The 13,594-nt window shown below is 35.2% G+C and overlaps 1 long non-coding RNA gene across 1 annotated transcript in view; it reads right to left on the bottom strand.

Annotated features, from left to right (window-relative positions):
* Positions 1-33: 33 nt before the first annotated feature.
* The window catches only part of LOC107053527, a 210,855-nt gene continuing 197,294 nt past the window's right edge, over positions 34-13,594 (bottom strand). The window contains exon 6 of the long non-coding RNA XR_001466852.4: positions 34-1,283. This is a non-coding gene — a long non-coding RNA (uncharacterized LOC107053527). The remainder of the gene's footprint in view (positions 1,284-13,594) is intronic.

Genomic DNA, 13,594 nt, shown 5'->3' with positions numbered 1-13,594 from the left:
TCAACTGGATTGTAAATACTTAACAGACAAAAACAATGGAAAATTAAACTTTTAATATGTAAAAATCACATTCTAACTTTTTGAACTGATACCTCTAGTAAGTTTTCTTTTTACTGCTATAAGACAATACCCACAATACTAACAGTGTATCCTTGAACACACTGTTTTTATTGAAGAGTGAAAGCAAGAACGAGTTGGAAACTAAATGAAAAATGTAAAAAATTTTCTCCAATTTCTTGTACTTCCTGTACAAGTTTTGTCCACATTTTTATATGAGCAAAAGTAATTTGTTGTTTCATAATCTGGAAAAATTGTGAAGGTTATCTTTTCAATGAAAAGCACTCCCCCCCCCTCTTTCTTTTTTAAATAATGAATGCTTTAACAAAAAAAAAGTTGTTGAAGCTACAGAAAATATTCTTTAACAAATAAGCCCCATTCAGGCAGCATTTAGGAAAGAAAACCTTGTGGAGGCAAGAAGTTACACAGCTTGGGGGCTTTTCTCACAATATCAGATACCTGTAAATTGTTCCTGTAGCTCTGTGTCACCATACAGGTGAGAATCAGCCAGAGTACTACACATTGAGTTTCCCCCATCATGTAGCAAAATGTTTTGAATACTGGTTGAAATCTTCTAGTGGGAGAAAGCTTTTCAGAAAATTTCCATTAAAGTTCTGCCTCTTAGATTGCTGAATGGCAAGTACTTAATTGGGAGCAGTAGTACCTTCTTTCCTAACAGGTAATTTTCTAAAAGCCATTTTTGCTGTAATACTAAGTGAACAGGCAATTCACTTGGTAGAAAAAAAGGTCCATATTGAAGGATATGCAAATAGATTTCTTCACAACCCTTAAATGCAACATGGCTTCTGACTTGTTAGTTACAATAATGTCATAATAACATAATTAACATAAGAAACATAACAAATAACTAACAGTAATGTTAGTTACAATAACATGATCTGGTTTTGCCACTAAATCTGAAGAGCTGTGTTTTCAAAACGTTAGAAGAATAGTTAGAAGAATAAAAATGCACCAACTTCCCAATTAATTACAGTGTTTGAAAAAAAAAAAAAGCCAGAGGAAATCCACAAGCAAATTTAGAACAAGTAAGAACAAGAAATAGATTTGCTCAGGAGGATTTAAGAACAAAACTGAATGATACAGTGTACGATGTTGCATGATCTTCTCTCTAAAATTAAATAATTATCAATAATAGAGCTGACCTTCTGTGCTCAGAAGTTCCCTCTGTAAATGCCTTTTGTGCAGTGTTTCCAGTGAGCTTGATCCTGAGAGGAGAAACAAAAAAATCTCCATGTAATACCCGTTTTGATTTTCCAATTGACATTACCAATGGCAAGAAGCTGAACAAACACTTTTAATTCAAAACAATAAGATACAGCTAACATTTTTCTGAGAAACACAGGCAGTGGATCTGAAGCCTTTTTCTTGTTCTGTTGAGGGTGCAGGCTGCTGAATCTTACACACAAACCTGGGTTTCCTATAGCTAGAAGAAAATACTGGCATTGGATTCAGTCCATGCAGCAGGAAGATTTCTTCATTGGACCTCAGTGACATAGAAGTGTTAGATGTTTCTTGGCTAGAATGAGCTTTCCATGTAACTTTGTTCCCTAAATTATTACTAAATATTTAGATGGCTTTATAAATGCTAAAACTGTTATAAGATACAAAAGTAATATCTCTATTAAAATACTAAAAATATTTTTAAAGAGGAAAATATATTTTTCCAAATGATCTTTCATACATTATGAAGCAACCTTCAAATTCAAGTAGTGTGATAAATACTGTTTAATGTGTAACTATCAATAAAGTAACTTCTCCATGAAGCTAAAATTTGAATGACACAAGTCATTCAGAAAAGAAATTATAGCAGCTGTCTCTGCTTAAATTTCATTAAATTGAAACAAATTCTCATTTCTCACATCTTACAATGTAAATTTTATGTTGTTTTTTTGTACAGTTTTCTTTTGACTAAAAATTCTGTCACTATGGTTTTATTTTATTCTCTGTGAAATAAATCTCTGATTATGTATTTTGCAAATATTGAAAATAGGTATGTCTCTTTTACAAATGTTAAATACAAACATTTAATTTAAAAATTAGCTTGACAATGAGCAAAAAGCATTACAGATACTCCTGTTTTTAGTCAACATGATTTCAAGAACAGAAAAAACAGTCAAGTGCATTTAAATATGTATATTCTTATTATGTTGGCAGCTGATCACCTTGAGTTTTAGTTGAGTAAACCAGAGGCAGCCATGTTGTAAATAAAGAAATATAATGGCAGTGGTTGTGAATTATGAAATTGTCTGGCCTAAGTAAATGACCTAATGACTAGAAATCAAATGTCTTCGGACTTAACATGACATTGGAGTGGATAAGCATAAAACTAAAATTACTACCAGCTCATTTTAGGTAAAGTGATTGAGAACATCAATTCAAAGAATTAAGGAGAGTTCTACCAGATTATTTTATTCTTGGCTTGAATTGCTTACATTTTCTGTGTGCCTATTAGTGGTTGCAACTTCTTACCAGAATCAGTCTGCTAGCAAGATGCTAGGCCATCAATATATTGTCAATCACATCAATACAGCTTAGAATACCTAAAAACACTATCACCAATATAGCAACATTTCCATTTAGCTTAAAATAAGACCTGGGGGGGTGAGATGGGAGGGGAGTATGTACATTTTCAAATATGGCAAACATCACAGGCTATAACTTAGTTTACATGCGTATTGTCCTTGCAAGAATAATACACAGACCAAAGAATAGACACTAACACTAAAAGGCTATATATTTCATGCTTTATGCTTGTTATCTAGCTTTTGAATATGAAATAACTCAGAGTACTGGAACTCAGTTCTTTCAAGTAACAGTGGAAATATATCAACCTTTTACATGCATCAATAATCCACTTAATTATATGCTTAATTATATGAATATCCGATAATGTGAAAATATGTTACATAATCCATTCTAAATGAAGTCTATTGCCAAAGATGCAGGTTGTTCAATTGTCCACTGCCTCCTCTCACAGTTACATGACTGCAGGGTAAGTCATCTCCATTTTCCAATCTAGTAGAAAATATAATTCCCTAACAACTAAAAATATTAGCTTGCCATTAGACCAACTGATTTAGCCTGTGGGAGCACTGCCATCAGATCCAACAAAGGAGAGACAATATCAACAAAATGCAGAGGTGTGAAAAAGCACAGATACTACCTTTGATGGTAGCTGGGTAGCTTTTGGCACTACTGTCTGAATACTGTCTATGAAGGGAGAGTTTCTGATCATGGGGGAAAAAAGGAAAATACAGAAGTTAAAAACATAGCTTCAAAGGCTAATCAGAACACAGCCAAGCCAAGACATTTACCTAATGAATTATTGTTCTAGACTTTTCAGTGCCAATTTCTACGTAACAACAACACTGATAAAATCAGCAATGGCAGTACAGACTTTGAAAAAAACAGTTCAATTCCCATCATCGCCATATCAAGTTGTCAACACTACTCTTTTCACAGTACATTAGTGGCAGAGCTTGAAACAACGTATTATCCCACTAACTTCAATTTCTTTATGTAATAAGGTAATATTTAATTTGTATCTTTACCTTTATATTTAAATCTGTGACTCAAACACATCCCATACTTATAGTTTATATAGACTTGAAGAGCTTCAAAGAAGCGATGAATTGCATCTGAAAGCATGGAAAAAAACTATACATCAACTCTAATCACTGGAGTGCTTACAGTGGCCTTTCAGCTGTAGCAGGGATTTTTTTTCCACTCTAAAAAGACCACACTTTGCAGCAGAAGCACTTAAGCCTTAGTGGATCTATTGAATTCCATAGAGTACACTTTCTATGCCTGATTATGGCATGTTTTAGAAGTTGCTGTAATGGGTATTGAAGTTACTTTGGACATTGCTGTCAACTTATGCCTCAGAGTGAATATCACAAGCAGTAAACAAAAAAGTGGTAAAGGAATAGAGGGCAGATGCTTTGGCAGTAATACTTCATTATGCTTATTTCTGGAACCAGGAAGGACTAACATTAAGGGGGGAATCTAGCTTTTTTTGATCAATAGTTGGAAGGTGGGAACTTCATAACACAGCCTGATAATATTATCTTAGATTTCTTTTCTCCTTTTGGTACAAGAAAAAGAAAATACTTGATATCTTGTTAATTATACCTATAAACCAAATACAGAAATTTGGACCTGTGCCATGATATAAAGATTTATGCATTCTGTTATACTAATGTATCATTAGAGAAGAAAATAAAGCCATTAAGTTTTGATCTTTGACAGTTTTCTGTTGCTGCAGAAAGAGAAGTTCATTGGTTTTAAAAAAAAGCTGTATTTTTCAGTTGCTGAAATTTTTATTAAAGGTACATCAAGTGAGGATCTAAAATGAGTTCCTGGGGTAAAGGTCTTGAGAATAATACCAGATTGTATCATATTTAGGTTACGTCCTAAGATTGTATATTGTGAAAGACATTAAGTCAGAAACTGAGCCAGGGTTTAAGTTTGGCTGAAATTGCCAGGGCTATTATTTGGAGATTTCAACATAAAATAATATAGGAGCATATCATCTTCATCTCCCTTCTGGCTGGAATATTTCAAGTTGACTCTCAAGCTGTTCCTCAGGAAAACTGATCCAAGTCAGACATATGATGACCAAATTCAGAAGAGCAACAGCAATGCAAATTTTCAATCAAGTCATTGTTTCTATATCTAGTTCTTCTGCACTCGAGTTTTCTTTGATGAAGATTTTCTGCTGAAACAAAGGCAAACTATGTCTTGGAACTATGACAAAAGCATTTTCAGACATAAAACATGTTGTTCTTTCTATAGTATTCAGTCATTCACAGTCATAGAAAATTAAGAATACCTGTCTAGTCTGCCTCTTGAGTTGCCTCTCAGAGGCAACTGAGGCAGTGCACATGGCGTGGAATGGTCAGACTACACCACCTGATGCTGAGGTGTTTGTCATCAGCACATAGCTCTGCAGCCCTGAGCTCACCCAAATATCCTACCCTTCTCTGTGGTTGCATCACCACTGTTTGACAGCACAGGGATGGGGACTTGTCCATGCAAGGCTGAGGACAAAGGGCAGCACAGAGAAGTGGCCGCTTCAGAACACCCTCCTGGTTACTGAGCTGTACAGATGGTCCCTTCCCTCCTACACATTTTGCCATCAGCTCAGGCTGTACCCTAGGAGTTCCCAGATGGAGGGACCACACATAGAGGATTAGGGAGAACTGATGGCTTCTCTATGGTTCCTGACACAAAATGGATTGCACAAGAATAACCCTGCCTGTAGGGTACACTTGCAGTTACCAGCACTATACTAAGTTCTTACAAACTTACCAAGTGTGTAATCTCTTCCATAGTGATTTGATTGATTTCTGTTTAGAAGTAGAAAGAAGCAACATTATGGGATGCAAGATGAGAGGTAGCTTCATCTAAACATAGACAAAGCTTCTCCTGAAAGTAGAAATGCTCCTAGTACTGGCTTATAGAACCTATACTAGGTAAGTCACTCCAAAAGTAATGCCTCCTTATTTATTTTCATAGAAAATATCATATAAAAAGTGCACAATAACACTGTTAGAGTGAATTTTCAGTTATAGAACACCAGTTTAAAATCGTAACCATATGACATGATATGACCCACTACTTCACTGTACTGACAGACGCTATTTAGTCTCCAAAAGCATTCAGCAACCATCAATGTCTGTAAGCGAGTGTCACTTTTTCCCATTGGAGGAACTGAACTGCACACCTTTGTCTCATACACACATCTATGTCAGATGACAATTTGTGAAACTCTCTCTCTGCCGCAATCTGTGGCACAGCAACAGATTGCAAGGGAATACTGCCATGTCACCAACATCCACTTCTGACATCATGAACCAACATAGTAAGATAGAAGGCATTAATTTCGGAGCAGTCCTTGTACAATTTTTGACGCCTATTTTCTCCTGCCTCACTATCCTAAAATGTAAAGTCATGCCCCAACAGTCATCCTTCTTGCATCTTGTTAGTAATCATGACCATCACGTTTGAAGCCACAATCAAGGCATTAATTCTGTACTACTTTCTTGCTATAACACATTTTAATTTTTTCAGTAACAGCCCATTTTTCACAGGAAATGACAGCAAGATTTTTTATATATGACTGAAAGAGATGGAATTTGACATCAAGAAGCACGTAATAGTTTACAGCCAATTTGTACTGATGCAGATACTGAATTTTTAGTAATTGTTGCCAATAAATAAGGTTCCAACACAGCACCCACAAGGTGTATCAAATAAGTGAGCTTTGATGAGCTTAGGTCTGTCAACACAGAAAATAGAGTAGTATCTTAGATGAAGGTTTTTCAGTAATTCATCAATTTCTTCTATATAGCACTGGGATTTTTAATAAAACATGCTCATCTTGCTTAAATTGCAAGAAATAGATCAGGCAGTTTGGTTGAGATTTTGCAGGAGGTATAAGTTACCAGACATCAAGCATGAAATCAGCTTCAGTGCAGAGAGCTAATGCAACCAGTAATAATTGTTTAGTTGGTGTAGCAGCACTATGCAGTACATATAGCTACAATTAATCATACACATTATCATTACCCCCTCATGTCATCTGGAGCTAATGTTAATACCTAATGAATTACACCAGACATCAGTCTCTTCCTTCAAGTATCTGTGAAAAAAGAAAAAGTTATACTAAGGAAGTCAGAGCAACTTGATATGAATCTTTTTTATTTGATCCCAGGAAATGTATTGATGTTCCTATATTTTGATGTGGTTTTGTACGTACTTCATAGTGTTTGTTGCAGGCATTTCCTAATCAATGCCAATAAACTCCCAGAATTTCACAGCTAAATTTTGTTTTGTTTTCCAGTTGACTTAATGGTAACTGCTTATTCTATACAACAACATTGTCAATCTGAGATAAGATGCATTAAAGTTAATGGATTTTAAAAGCATCAAGAGTGAACACAGTCAAATAACAGACAAGCAATTTACTGTTGAGTGGATACTTAATTTCACTGCAAAGTGAGGAATGCTCTGCTGAACGCCTCTGTGAGATTTCACTGTCAAAACGAGATGAATGGGCAACATGAATATGAATTAATCAGTAATTTTTCATGGAGAGGAACTGTGCATATTTCAAATTGTTCCGATAACAATATTCTTAATCCATTGCAATTTGAAACACAGATACAGTTTGTAATAAGTTATATATATATATAACATTTTTAATAAAGATTTTCCAACTACTTTTAAGAGGTTATACAGTTTTAAGACTAAGTACACAGTTAATGAGAACTGCAAAACAGATCCTCCACACAGTTACATTTCAAACAGTAAGAGTTCCAAATTAGCTTGCGTGAGGGCTGCTCCAAAAGTACTACCTCTTATTTTACCTTATTGGGCCATGATGTCAGAGGTGGATATTGCTGGTATGGCAGTAGAAGCTGAATTTTCTTGCCAGTATTCCATTACACTTTGTTTCTGTACAACAGATGGCAGCAGAGAGGCAGTCTGACAAATTGGCATCTGACTTGCAAATACACATTAAGGAAATATGTGTATGTAGGTTGCTCAGAAAGTAAGGCCACCAATTTATTTACATGGAAACTACAACAGATACAAAGATCCCAATAACGCTATTTGATAGAGCAAATTATCAGCTACAAAATTCTACTTCTCCATTTAGTCACCACCATTTGCTATGCATTTTCACCAGCAATGAACAAGAGCCTGCATGCCATGCTCATAAAAGTCTGCATCAATGGAGATGACCCACTGTTTCACAGCTGCTAAGATGGTGTTGCAGCTGAAATGCACCACCCACCATCTCACTATGCTCACATCCACTGTTGGGTCTCTATAAGCATTCAGCAAACTTTGATGACTGTCAATGGGTGCCATTTTTTCCTGTTTGGACAAATTCAACTACATACATGAATTCTTCTGTAAGTATGCCTATTGTCTCTAGAATTAATAAAGTAGGAACTTTCCCTAGTAGGCATGATTGTTCCATGTTAATGCTACGTATTGGACAAATAGGATGTCAACACCTAACGTGGATAAAAAAGGAATTTTGACTAAAAGTGCTATGGAAGAAAGGAAAAGAAATTAAATAAAGCAATGTAGGGTTTTGTTTGTTTGTTTGTTTTTTGATGGTTTGTTTGCTTTCAACAAATGCAGTTTACCATCAAGAGAAATCAACAGCTTTCACAATCCCACTATAATACATACTGTTTATGACAATACCTTTGCTAAACAAATTTTAGGACATTAGACAGGGAGATTTTAAAGTTCGTAAGTTTATTCCTTTTTTTGTGTTCACACATTAAAACATCTTGTATATGGAAAAAAAAAAAAGTCCAGAAAAATCCCGATTGAAATGAATTTAGGTTTCTACTGATTAAATACTAATGCTAGTGGCAATAAAAAATAGTAAAATGAATACTAATTGTACACAGCTCAAAATAAAAACCACTTATTTTTTTGTATGCTGTCATTCACCACCTCTGCACCTTACCACCCTGTTGTAGCTCTGCATGTGGAAAGAATTACTGATTGAGCAGTTTATTCACAGAAGAAAAACTGAGTAGCATTCAGACAAGGGATTGATAAAACTTAACAGGAAAAGAGCTCAGCTCTCAGAGATCAAGTTAAATTGAGGAAGAGGAGGTTAACATAAGCAAGCATTTGGATAATTTGCTTTATAGCATATATATCATTTTAAAGAATATCAACATCTTATGCAGCTTGATAAATTAGTTTCTTTTTAATGAGTTAATTGTTAAGTAAGAGAGGCTGATAAAACACTTTAGTTATCATAGGTTACTCTTTCCTATCTCTACTTCCAACGGAATTAATAAAGGTCATCTGAAGTATGAACATATCAAAGAAAAGGGTATGCATCAAAGGTGAAGTTCATTCTCTCCCCACTTGAACTGGATTGGGAATTGCTGAATGGGAACACTTCATTACTTGAACATACATTTCTCAAAACAAATTTGTCACTGTGCTAAACTAATGATTTATGAAAATACCATTATTACTTCCTAGACTGCTAAGCATAAGCACAGATTCTTGTGAAGTTGCATAATACGAGAGAGTTTTTGAAGATTTCAGGAAGAAGTTTAACTGTAACGCAGGAAGAACTAAAATTTGCTCATCCCAGACTTCAGCTTTCTCTGTCTACCACAAGACATTTGCATTTATGTAAGTGTACTACTAACTGGCTCTTTCTTGCCATAACTTGAAAAAAATCTCCTAAAGCTAAAATCCCTGTATATATGAAGCTGCTTTCATAGCATTTTTTGTGATTGATAAGTTTCCCAGAGTCATCTTTTTTTACCTTAACTTTCAGTCTTTTCACCAGGCATCTGTTGCTAAAGTGAAGCCTATAATAAACATTTATGTTCCTCTTTATGCTGATTGTTGTTTACACCTATGTGTCAGGGCTGTACGAATATATCGAATATTTATGTAACAATAAATTGTACCTTCCAGCCTATTAAACATTGAGTGGAGCAGCTGGGATTTTCTAAATGCATTCAGGCCACTAGCTGCATCCGCTATTTATCTACATTACTGGCTGCATTTGCAAATGCTGTTCACTCTCCCTCCTCTAACACGACATGGACTGAATGGCAGCACACTTTTTTTTTTTTAACCCTCTCAACATTTCCATTCCATTTAAAGTGTGCTCTGGTTTGCATTCTCTCGCACCTTTTCTTCACAGGGAAGATGCTCCAGGCCACTCATTTTTGTGGCCCCCTGATAAATTCTTTCTAGAAGTTCCTTAAATTTTTTAACTGGAGAGCCCAGAACTGAACACATTATTCCAGATGCTGCCTCACTTTGTAGAATAGATAGAGGAGGATCACCTCCTTTGTCCTGCTGACCTTGCTCTTTTTTAATGCACCACATGATACCAGTGGACTCCTTGGCCACGAGGTCACACTGCTGTCTTATTGCCAACCAGTTGCCTATCAGAACATGCAACTCCACAGAGCTCATTTCCAGCAGGTCAGCCCCCTAACCTGTACATGTGGTTAATCCTCTCCCAGTATAGAACTCCACGCTTGCCATTGTTGAACCTCAGTGTTCCTCTCACCGAAATCTCCAGCCTGTCCAGGTCTCATTGAATGACAACTCAGAAAAGAAAATTCTCAAAAAAGTGCTAAGAACAGTACAAATCTTGCTTCCATATTCGATGATACCTTGGGGGAAACTTCACAACATGAGACATTTGTATGCATCGTGGATTATTTTTTACATAACAAGGCCATCTTTTCATTATCTCAGATTAGAAATGAGTAAACCTAAAGATAGTTCAAGCAAAAGTTTATTGGCTGAGTTTTCTACCCTACTGAAAAGAACGTAAGACTATAAAATTTAGAGTTAAAAGTAAAAAGAAATACTTCGAAAAGAATGCATGAGAAAAAAACCTGCTGAATGAAATATACATAAGTAGTTGAATATAATGTGATAGATTTCTTCTGTAAAATGCAAAAAAAAAACAAAAAACAAACTTATTAAGTGCCCATTTTCATGAGTTCTGAATTAATCTGAATTGGTCTTGGAAAATTATATGCTGCTGTGTTTTTTTTTAAACTTCCAGTAATGAAAATTATTAATGACACTGACATAACAAACAGAACCATCTCCTCCAAGCAGAAGCAATACTAGCACCCTTCATCCCTCCTGGGACTCGAGCTAATGCATCCCCAGTCTTCATCTAAAAATCTTGCAGAGGGTGCGAGTTCACCACAATCAAGTACAAAACAGTGCCTTAGTACGGATCATCTGCTATACTTTTTTCTAACAGAACAGATTATGTCACAGATAAAAATCTCTAAATTGCAAGATGCACTACATTAAATAAATATTTGCTTTTATAGCTACTTCTTGTTTTATTACTTGTGCAAGGAGGCATAAAATAGACTTTTTTCCAAGATGGTTATATATAAATCTACTCACTGAATGCAGCTAGATACAAAGGTGCACAGAACAACACTAATTCCATCTGTACTTATGCCAAATAGGAAAACATACCTAGTTAACTTTTTTTTTCCCCTACCAGCCTTGACCATAATTTAATAAGCATGAACTATGCCTAGCAGGTACATTCTGCTGGATTCCCTATTACTGAGAATAAGCATAGGAGGAAGCCACGTATTTAGATGCCTGCATCTTTTCCAGGTTAAAAAAAAAAAAGCATTCACTCCCCAGTTTTTTTACTTTTTGAGACACAACTCAAGGAGTTGCAGACCTTCAACTATCCTATGCTACATACATTTCCAAAGGAGATCCAGCCTGTTACCCATGTAAAAGTACATTTGTTACTCACCAGAGCCATCATTTGCTGTAAATTTTATTAATGTCACTGTGTCAAAAATCTTACTGCCATCATGGTATAGAAGTGATATGCCTGCTGTGCACTATTTTAGTTCATCATGCTTTTTATCACTAGTAACAACAACCACAGGCTTCAGACTCATCTGAGAGTACAAGGTCACAGGATTTGTCTGAATATGCCTTGTCCTGAGCTGAGTTTAGCCTTTCAGCTTTTACAAATATATGTAGTCCTAACATTAACTGTAGACCTTGAAGTCAAGTTGGGATGCTGATACCCCAACTAGCTCTGTGCTTCAGGCGTACCAATATTGTTAGCCTAATAACATAAAGGGATTTTAGAAAGGACAGATACAGGTAACTTTTCTTTCATAACTATTTTAAAAATATTAAGGATTGTTTTCAGCATTAATTAGGACTATAAATACTGTTATTGTGGCTGTATTAGTAGTAGCTGATTTATATATTTTTATTAATTTTTAGAATTTTAATTCAGTTAAAAAATATTGACTCTACATGTAAATTGTATTGTACTTTAACATTTTGTGTTTAACATGGGAAACATATGCACTAAGAGACTTGCTGTCTCAAAACCTGTATTTACATGAAGTTGAATGTGTGTGCATACAGGCAACCCTACAGTACATGGCAGTTTTCTGAGAAATAGCATGCTGTAAGTGGTAAGCATGTTGAAAAATTCCATTAAACAATTTTTAAGCACAGGAATGTTCCTCATGAAAAATCTGAGATTCCTCTATTCAAGCAAATTAATTTTGTAATTGGAAATATAAGTAGTGCATGTTTCCATAAAATCTGATCTACTGAAATTATTTTGCTCCTTTAGAATCATAGCATTAGCACTTCTCATGCTCTTTTCTACATACCTGGGGTTTAAAAAGTCTTTAGGAATGAAACTAAGATATTCATATGTATTGCAAAGACTTAGGTACAGAAATCTGCAAGCATATGAGTTAGCATCAGGCAGAGCTCAGCTTGATGGTTGCTGAAGACAGTGAGCCTAGTCTTGACAGCAACTTCATTCAGAGCTGCCCTTAATTCACATAGAGATACCTATGTAGTTTATGTAACCTACAAATGTCTACCTATTTATCCTTAATATCTTTATATAGTACAGAAATGCTCTTCACTTTCAAAATTTGTAAGTAGGATTGCAAATACTGAAAATAAATATTTTTGACCACAATTCAACAGTGCCTGTTGAAGAGGTCTGTCTTAAGGAATAGTCTATGAGACCTTCTTGTTGTGCATAACCAGAAGAAAACTGGGATAGAAGTCATTATTATTTTCACTCTTTGTTCATGTTCTGATATTGGCCAGAACTGAATTAGAATCAGGTCCTATTATATTGAGCACAAAACTGTGTATCAGAGGAAATTTTATGCTGTATGAATGAAAGTTGTTAATTGTAGTTTTCAGTGTTGTATGTACAGTCTTGCAATCATTTCTGCTGAGACTATTTTTATTCATAAATGGTCAAGCCATTAGCACTTCAAAATGGAAGGTTTTGTTATAGAAGAATAAATGTCACTCTACTTACAAAGAAGGAGCATAGAAAACCAGGTCAGGCAATGCTAGTTCTGAGAATTGTCATTTAACACTATTACTTTGATTAACTGTAATCAGAAAACAGCTTCAATTATCTGTAATCAGAGCTGTTCAGAATGTTTTCATAAAAACTTAAGATCCACTAGACTTAGGAGCACTCTACACAGTACTTTCAAAAAATCTGGCATGCCCTCTGTGTTAGTGACTTTGTGGATGTGCTGATATAAATGATGCACTATCCTAAATAGCATGCACTACCTTATTAACATAATTATTTGTCATTTTAAATATATTTTCTGACATATGTCCCTCCTCCTTCTAATTCTGCTAAGTCTCCTTGCTAAACCTCATTTCTTTGAACCTTCACAATCACACTTGGTTTTCCCTCCAAAACTTTCATGCCACTCATTTTTTATCAGGCTTTCTTCATCTTCTAAATTCTGTCACTGTTCTTCACAGTGTTCAAATGTACCTTATACTTCAGTTCGTACAGTTTTCTTGTTCCTCTTGATTTAGCTTTCCTTATTTCCTTGGCTACGGAAGGTGTCATAAAATTCAAAGTTCTTAGATGGTAAAAGATTTAAAACAAGGGTCATTATGGTCCTGAATTTTCTTCAAGATATCTGAA

Source organism: Gallus gallus, chromosome 5, assembly GCF_016699485.2.
Source record: "Gallus gallus isolate bGalGal1 chromosome 5, bGalGal1.mat.broiler.GRCg7b, whole genome shotgun sequence".
In the NCBI taxonomy this organism is placed as follows: domain Eukaryota; kingdom Metazoa; phylum Chordata; class Aves; order Galliformes; family Phasianidae; genus Gallus; species Gallus gallus.
The sequence above is the reverse complement of the archived record's forward strand: the minus strand, read 5'-3'. Positions and strand labels throughout refer to the sequence as shown.